This window comes from Labeo rohita, chromosome 22, assembly GCF_022985175.1.
Source record: "Labeo rohita strain BAU-BD-2019 chromosome 22, IGBB_LRoh.1.0, whole genome shotgun sequence".
NCBI lineage: Eukaryota > Metazoa > Chordata > Actinopteri > Cypriniformes > Cyprinidae > Labeo > Labeo rohita.
Window position 1 is genome coordinate 66,123,002 of NC_066890.1, and position 9,786 is coordinate 66,132,787.

Here is a 9,786-nt window from a genome sequence, read left to right on the forward strand (position 1 = left end):
GATTATTGTATTGCTTTATTGGGTGGTTGTTCTGCTCGCTTAATAAACAAACTCCAGCTGGTCCAAAATGCAGCAGCTAGAGTTCTTACTAGAACCAAAAAGTATGATCATATTAGCCCGGTTCTGTCAACACTGCACTGGCTCCCTATTAAACATCGTATAGATTTTAAAATCTTGCCAATTACTTATAAAGCCCTGAATGGTTTAGCTCCTCAGTACCTGAGTGAGCTCTTATCGCATTATAGTCCCTCACATCCGCTGCATTCTCAAAACTCTGGCATTTTGATAATACCTAGAATATCCAAATCAACCGCGGGCGGCAGATCATTTTCTTACTTAGCACCCAAACTTTGGAACAATCTACCCAACACTGTTCGGGACGCAGAGACACACTCTGTCAGTTTAAATCTAGATTAAAAACCCATCTCTTTAACCTGGCTTACACATAACACATCAACACATTTCTATAATTCAAATCCATTAAAGGATTGTTAGGCTGCACTAATTAGGTCAACCGGAACCGGGAACACTTCCCATAACACCCGATGTACTCAGTGCATCGTCAGAAGAATGGCATCTATGCTAATATTAGTCTGTTTCTTTCTTATTCCAAGGTCACCTTAACCACCAGATCCAGTCCGTATCCAGATCAGATGGTCACTGCAGTCCCCCGGATCCAGTCCGTACCCAGCCCAGATGGTGAATCAGCACCTAGAGACGACCTCTACAGCACTGACTGTCAGCGGAGACCACATCGACTAGATAAGCCCCAGAGACGGATCCACAGTGAAGACCTCGTCACCTAGACGGCTGTCGGCACAGGACCACGGGACCTGGTGAGTCCTCTGTGTCTGGCCAGAGGAGAACTGGCCCCCCCGACTGAGCCTGGTTTCTCCCAAGGTTTTTTTCTCCATTTGTCACCGATGGAGTTTTGGTTCCTTGCCACTGTCGCCTCTGGCTTGCTTAGTTGGGGACTCTTTATCTTCACACAATATTGTATTTTATTTTATTGTATTTGATTAACTACCTTTACCTGAAAATTGAGTGTTTACTGTTGCCCTTGGCATTGTTGATGTACTATTTCCTATTTAATACTGTATAACCGCCTTGTGATTTGATTTTATTTTGATTTGAAAAATTCTTAGTGGTTTTGTAAAACAACACCCTTTTTACTTTGCCAAAATCAGCTCTGCAAAAATCATTTCATTCTAAGGGGTTGTTCATTTAAATGCAAATGAGCTCTGCTCGCCCCGCCCCTCTCTTCTCTCTCTGGAAAGACGGTCTTGTTTACATTAGCCGCATTTAGCCGCGTTTAGCCGCTAAACTTCCTAACTACCACGTTATAAGGTAAGGCGATTTGCGCGAACATAGACGGAAAATCTTGCATATGCAGTATACCTGAAACCACTTTTTTTTTTTTTTTGCAGATTTAAGAGGACACTTCACACCCTACAATCCCTAAAATGTATGTTGCTACGTTAATTGTTTTCAAAATTTATATATATAATATAAACCATTGGCAACGTGTGCAGCCTACCCAGTGCCATACTTAAACTCATCCTCCTACTGCTACCTCCACTTTTTACACTAAGCATACCCTAAATCAGATTGTTGTTGGTTTGTATTTAAAACTACACTGAAAACCATTTAAAAAATACATTACCTTTAACTTTGAATTGTCACTGCCTTAAATTTATGTGTCATATGAATGGAACATTGTTTTCATTAATTTGTAATGGATGTTTGAAGCACTTAAGTTACTAGACTAGTTAAATTACTAGTTAGTAATTACTAGTTAGTAATTTAAGTGCTTAGTTGCATTTACTTGAACAGAAATCTAATTTATTGCTAAAACCATGCAAACCGATTGCCTTAAATAAATCAAGTAAGCGTTACTCTGGTGCTAGAGTAATGCTTACTTGGTTTATTTAAGGCTATCGGTTTGCATGGTTTTAGCAATAAATTAGATTTCTGTTCAAGTAAATGTTCTGTTCTAAGTGATTCTGAGTTACCAGAACTTGCGTGTAAGTTTACAACACTAAATAAACATTTGTAAGTACAAAATACTGTTCTTATTTCACTTTACTTGGTTTTTTCAAGGCAATCGGTTTGCATGCTTTTTTTTAAGTAAGGTTTACTAATTAGAATTTACAGTGTAATAAATAACCAAGAACATTTAATCAGACTTTTTTTTTCTTGGCTTTTTTTTTTTGTTTGTTTGTTTGTTTGTTTGTTTTTTAAAGCTATAACAAACATGCTTTATAAACACAATTACAGCAACGGAAAATTATTTTATTAAAAATAAATACAGTATATAAATATTGATTATATTAAGAACTTGAGTCACAGTTAAGGTTAGGTTTTGGTTTAGTATTACTGTAATCACTTGTAATTATGTAATGATCACATGTATAGGACAGTAAATTATAATATTTAATTACATCAAGTGTTACCTATTTATTTTTCTCAAAACAATGTGACCTTGTAAAATACAAACCTGAGCATCATTCTGATTCTTCTTGCAACAGTTAAGAGCTTTCCTGGGTTCCGGAACAAAAAAAGCACGTCACAAACACCTTGTGTAGACTAAATCACAGGCCTAAACATTGTAAGTAAAATGTAAATCCGAACATATGAACTCACCTTTTTTTACAAGTTGTCACTTTCAAAGAGGAAACATCTGTTAGGGAAAAAAAATAAAAATGAAAAACAGCTTCCAAAGCATGCAGTTACAGAACAAATTGTATACTGTAACACACATTTGAAACTGTGTAAATGTCTGTATATTCAGCACTTGTGTACTGTAAAAAAAAAAAAAAAAAAAAAATCCAACTGCTAAAGCCAAAATGGTAGTACATTTAGCAGTACATTTAGTTACAGTACACTCAAAAGAGTTGTGCAACGGCAAAATCGGAGGTTTATTCTGCTTCAGCATCTGGCTGCCCACATCACACAAAATGTTTTCTCTTGCCAAAAAACTCTCTGGTCTGACAGATCCAGCCTTGATAACACTTGGTGACACACCTTCTTTCTCATCCTCTTCCTCCGCTCTTTCTTAGATTGTTTCTATCTATTGTTTTTATCATCATTCAGTGCACCTGTGTCACCAGTGCACTATGTACTGGCTCATATTTTATACAGTTGGTTTAATAAAGTAATTTAATAAAGTAGAACTTCACACTATTTTCATTAGAAATAAGTATAAACAATTTAGAGTCATTGGGCCTCATTCATGACACTTGCTTAAATATATAAATTCTGAGTAATTTGCACGTAAAACAGACCTTCCCGAAAACTATCCTCCGGTTTCACAATATGCAACGTATTATCAACGAACTTTCATTAGCATGAGTAAAGAATTAGCAAAAGGTCATTAGCAAAAAAAAAAATATATATACATATGTAAGGTTACATTTTATAGCTTATGTATTACTATCATTAGAAATATTATTATTTTAAGGTTACAGTAAACGACTGATGGCAGAACCATGTGAGTGTGGCTCTCAAAGCAAAGGCAAAATGCATGACTTTCTGCAAAAAAAAAAAAAAAAAAAAAAAATTGTTATAGCTTCATTCAGCTCTGCCACAGTCTATAATTATCTCCTAAATATTACTGCCATCAGACTTAATAATTAATACATTTATGAATATGAAGTTTGGACTTACCCAAGTGACTGTAACTAAATATTAAGTATGCTAGCCAGGATAGGACAAAGGCACCTTCAACAGGAAAGATAATGGCACGCAGGTCCTTTTGTATTATTTCAGTATTTCCTGAAAATGTGAAAGTGACAATGTATTAATAAAAATATAACATCATTTTTAGCCAGCTGGTTTGACTTTATTGAAACTATCAGTATGAACATTAAGTCTCAGGTGCAATGCAGCACACTTCTCTTGTGTATCTACAGTACTACAGTACAGTACATTTTTCTATATATTGGGGAATTTTTGCTCTTTTAAAGACAGGATAGTGGAGAAGTGACAGGAAGAAGATAGAGATCAGGAAAACACATAAATAATTGTAACAGAGATCAGTATAATTGGTAATTACATGTCCAAAGTACTGAACAAAGTATTATACTTTGGACAAATGCTGGAGGATTTACATGGCAAGAACTAAGATCCCCCCCACCCCCATTCAAAAACACAACAAAACAGGTCCATATTCCTGACAAATACAACCCCAATTACAGAAAAGTTGGTAAGTTTTGTGAAATTCCAAGAGTGGACAACTTTTAATTTTATTTTGTAAATAATCAAAATAGAACCAAATTTTGATTTTCATGGCTGCAACACACTCCAAAAAAGTTGGGACAGAGGCAAAATAAAAGTTATTAATTAATGATTAATTAAATTAATTACAATGGTGAACACAGAAACATAGTAAGAACATCATTAAAGTAGTCCATGTGACATCAGTGGTTCTTTTCATTTCAGTTCGAAAACAAAAATAATGACTTTATTTAAATGTTGTTATTTTTGTTTTCTTTGCATGGATGCAGTTACGGATGAACCACTGATGTCACATGGACTGTTTTAATGATATCCTTACTAACTCTCTGTGCCTTGAACAAGAAAAATTTTGGAATGTTTTCCAAGAAACATAATTTCTTTATGACTGAAAAAAAAAAAAAGACACAAACATTTTGGGGGGTAAGTAAACTGTATTAATTACGTACATTTTTGTTCTGGAAGTAAACTTCTTTAAACATATAATTGTGACAATATATGGTTTATCTGTTCTTCAAGCCATTTCGTTTTTCTTAATAAGAATAAAGTACAATTCTAATGGAATGTTAATTGGCATAGCCTTTATCAATGTCTAGAATACTAATCCGATCACAAAAGTAAGTTATTTCAAGCACTCGAATGATGTTACTACGTAAATCTGGACTAAACATTTAATTAAATCTTCTCTTAATTTGACAGCACATTTCTAAACAGCATCACTGTCACGAATCTCCCTTTGGTCCACTCACCACCAGATGTCGCCCTCTCGTTCCATTGACATTCTCATTACACAGACTGTTGCACCACACCCTGGACTACGTTCCCCATCATCCATTGTGCTGATTACACGCACACAGCTGTATCTAATCAGACACACTATATAAGCCTTGGACTTCCGTTTTCCATCGTGAGTATTGTATGTTGTATTTAGCACTCTCCAAGTGTTAGCAATTATTACGGAGCCATTTCCTAGTTTCCTGTGTTTTGTCTGCTTTTCTGAGTTTTGTATTCTCACCTAGTTATCTTGTCTAGTCTGCTTCACGTGTCTGTCACTCCATTACAATACATTTAAAGTAAGAAATGCAAACACTCATTTTTTTTTTTTTTTTTTTTTTTCTACTCTAAGTCAGGTAATATGACAATGAGATTGTTGAGGGTCAAAAACAAGATGTTTGAGCAATATGAATATCAAGAAAATATCAGAAAAATTAAATATTTGTATTAATAAAATGTGTGTAATCACACACCTAAACCTGCACATCTGCAAGTGGAATCACAGTTAAAATGGTGAATTTTGTTGACAATAAAGCATTACTATAATAATGTTTCAGATAGTATGATATCCCCTTGGTATAGTTAAATCTGTTCCTCTCTTAACCCCCCCACCCCACCCCACCCCACCCCACAGACACAATATAAGATTTTAGATTAGAAATAGATTAGAAAAGAAAAAAAAAAAATTAGAAAAAGATCTAAAAATGTACAATTATAACTTTTGCTTACGTGCATTCAGGATCAGTTGTATTCCTAATGCAAATGAATTGAGGAATATCAGGACAGCTGCTCCAACCATATACATAACAAATCTCGAGCGATCTGTAATGAAATTCATAATAGTTTCTTATCATTACTTAAGTAATTAATATGAATTAACATTTATCTTCCCCAACACGAATAACACTATGTGTACTGAAAACTGATGTTTTGCATGTTTTTCACCTGAAATGAAAATGACATTTAATGTTTACATTTAATGCATAAAACACTACAGATTAACAGATTACCTTTTAATTTATCTTCATCCCATCTGAAGGATACAATCATTGTCAGAGTCTGGACAAATGCTGCCACACATGTCCATTCTGTACGATCTGTGAATTAGAGTTACTTAATCAGATTATGTTTTTTTTTTTGTTTTTTTTTTTTTTTTTTTTTATTATTTCTTTAAAAGGTAATATAAAGTAATAAAATGTACCTTTTTCACGCTCTAATACACTGTAGTGATAATAAACCATTACTCCACTTTCCAGAAGCACGGAAATGAGTAAGACCATTGACCCTACAGATAAAAAAAAAAAAAAAAACACAAACAGCATCACCAACTTCACACATTACTAATCAGACTGACTTTATTTTATATCTGCAGAATCTCTTATTGAGAATTAACAGAGTTTTAGATGTTAATGTTTTATTGGTCAAGAAAACAAAAGAAAGAAAAGAAAAAAGAAAAGAAAAGAAAAAAAAATGAAACCATAATTGTGGTCAAGGTTTGCTTTAGTTTGTCTCTTGACCCTTTGGGTAATTTAAAGTAGTTTGCTTATAAACAATTGCAATATTGTTTTAGGGTAAACATTTGTGCATTGCTGAATCAAAAGCTTGCTGTAACAGATTAGCTTACACTCTCTGCTGTTAACTATTAATAACTTTTTGATTTATTACTGACATTCAGCTTTTGCAGAACTGCAAAAAAAATAAAAAAAACTTAATAAACAGAAATCACAATGTTTCAATAAGAAGAACAAAAAGAAAACTCCATCAGCACAGGCTTTTAGACATGAACCCTTATCAAACGGTCCTTAACAGTGGTGACAATAATTATTCATACTGCAGTGCATGATGGGAGTTTTGACTATGTTGTTACCCAGCATGCATTGCAGCATGAAGCATTTTGTTGATTGTCACCATTGTTGAGATTCATATGCTGGTTCTTGATATCTCTGTGTTTAAATAGTACAGATGTTCAAATTTTTCTATGAATTACACATTTTAAATTTATTCACTGTAACTGTTAGAGAATCGCTTTCCTTGCACGTTGTGGTTTCACAAACATATAAGATGAAATGACATGAGGATGAGTAATCACAGAATTTTCATTTTTGGGTGAACTATCCCTCTAAATATATAAAGAAATATGCACGTCAAAATTACACTGAAAACACATTTACTTACAGCGGAATTCATGAGACTTTATGTAATAATCTTCTGCAGCTATCAGTAAGATCACCACAACAACAGCTGCCAGTGGGAGAATCAGAGTTTCTGAAAGGCATTAAATTGATAATTTGGTGAAGAATATATTATTTGCTCTGTGCACATCCACTAATTCCTATGTGATCGAGAAACTGGCTTATTGTCGCACCATACCAATGTTATTAACAGCAGTTGGACTTAATTTATTTAGTAATTTATTTAATCTAAACAAAGTTTTACTGCAACAAGTCCGACCAAACATAAAGAGGGCTTTTGTAAACTGTGGATATTTATGTTAAAAGTAAGACTATACTATGACAATATTATGAGCATTTAATGAGTATGATTTTCAGAAAATACAGCAGCAGATGAATGAAATTTGTAGGACCAATATGCCATTTGCATTTTGTTTTATCTTTTACAACAAACTACTTGTAACTACACAATATAGAAATAGGCCTAGATTAATAAAGGCTGTGTGGGAAAAAAAAAAAAAAAGGAAAATGATGGTGCTTTTTCATCTGAATCGGTGTATTTAACCCTACAAGAATAGCTATCTGCGTGCACTGTGAGCATTTTTCTATGAAAAAGCTTCACTCTCGTTTGTCTCTCTTTTCGAGCTTGTGGGGGTAACAGATGGACTTGACTGTCACAGATAAGAGTGAACTGCTAGATGACGATGCTCTTTCTTTCACATTGTTTAATCCAGTGGCTAGTGCTCTGCTAAGTTTCGTGAGCTATGTCAACATTGAAGGGATGTGTGAAAACAGTTATGAAAAGATGCCCCTATTGAAGAGATATTGCCTGCTATCTCTCTATGGGCAAGACATCTTCTCTTAAGGCTCTAAGGAGCAGTATGCATGAATGGGTTATTGGGTCCCACTGCATCTACAGGTTTACTTTGGCTCTGGTAAAATGGGACCCATACTCTCTATCGAGATAGAAAGTACAATACGATGCTCAGCTGCATCAGTCGATGTTCTTTCATTGATATATAGTTTGCTCCTTCTGATCTAGTACTGTTGTCCCATTTGCTGGCAATCTACTCCCTGGGCATGGCAGTGCTCAACTTACTGCGGGAGGGTCTTTATGAGCTCGCCGTGCAGATCATATGATTACTCCTCTCTACTTAAGAGCTAGGAATATTAGCTCCGCCCTTGGAATATTGACCACTTGTTCCAGTCGAGCTGGGTTCTTCTCCCTTTGCTAAGGGTCAAGTCCTCCACTTGTTAAGCTCTGTGGCAGCAATACCAGGTAGTTTGGCCACTTGCTGCCTTTCTGATGAGTTGCCCTATATGGTCGAACCTATCAGTGCTCCCCTCTCCCTAGAGGGTCACTTATATGCATGTCGATGTCAATCTCTGTCCTGAGTTCAGGCTTCCTCAAGCCGTGTCCTTAACAGGTAAGTTTTTAGGGTAAGCCTTTGACCGAAGGGGATAGTGTCACTGACAGCCGTCAAAGCATCCTAGGACCAACTCCCATTACCTTAGTAGAGTTGGTATTTAGTCCTCGCCTTAGTGTACTTGGCATGCACTTCCCTCAGCGTGGATATACCATTCTCCATAGCGACCTCTAAAGAATGCAGTTCGAAGTTCCCTCAGAAGGGAATGTATGTAACCATGTATGTATGTAACCACTATGCATGTAACCATGGTTCCCTAAGAAGGGAACGAGACACAGCATCCTCTTTTTTGCCATGCTCTGTATTCGTCCTTTTATACTGTGGTCACGCAGGTAATGACATCATAGGCTGTCAGCGGCCAATGTTATTGTCGATGTTTAAATGTATGCTTCAGGCACCAGTCTCGCTAAAGGTGTCCCCATAGCGACCTTTAGAGGACGCAGTGGCCCATTTCCTTCTCAGCAAACCATGGTTACATATTTAATCTGAGACATCCTACTTACTTGTAGTAATAATAATTTACAACGGTGCTGTAATATTAACAAAGAGATTACTTACCTTCATGACTTTGTCCAAAAGAGTAGTATAGGAGACAAATGATCAGGATATTAGACAATTGTATAAGCAATGCATGTGGCCATCGTAGTTTGTTCTTCATCATGCGTCCTAAATTCAAAAATATATTTCAAAATACATACAACACCAGACTCCAAAAAGAGTGCATAACTGTGCATACTCTGCTGCTCGGTTTACGTTTGTGTTGTGTTGCCTATTGGACTGCCTTTCCAGTTTACTGACCCTCTGCCTGTTTCATTATATTCTGCTGCTGTTAATAAACTTCCGCATATGGTTTCAACTTCCGCCTCAGCGTCCCGTTACAGAATACTTCGCCTCCCCTGAATCCAGCGGAAGTTACAGCATACACAACACAAAAATCATGAACCCAGCAGTATCTCGTCTCATCTGCCTTCGTCAAGGCGACAGGACCATAGAGGAGTATGTTGAGGATTTTTGTGGACTGTGTCATCTAGTGGATTTTAATGATGTGGCACTAAAGGACTTTTTTTTTTTGGGTTAAACGAGCCCATTAGTTCAATTCTGCCAGGGGGGAAATTTGTTGGTCACTGGAGAAATATATCGATCATGCCCTGCTCTTAAGCGGATCACCATACACTGTTGGG

At 35.9% G+C, this 9,786-nt stretch overlaps 1 pseudogene; it reads right to left on the minus strand.

Moving 5' to 3' along the window:
• LOC127153479 (interferon-induced very large GTPase 1-like) overlaps window positions 1-9,786 on the minus strand; it is a 112,306-nt pseudogene that overhangs the window by 12,878 nt on the left and 89,642 nt on the right.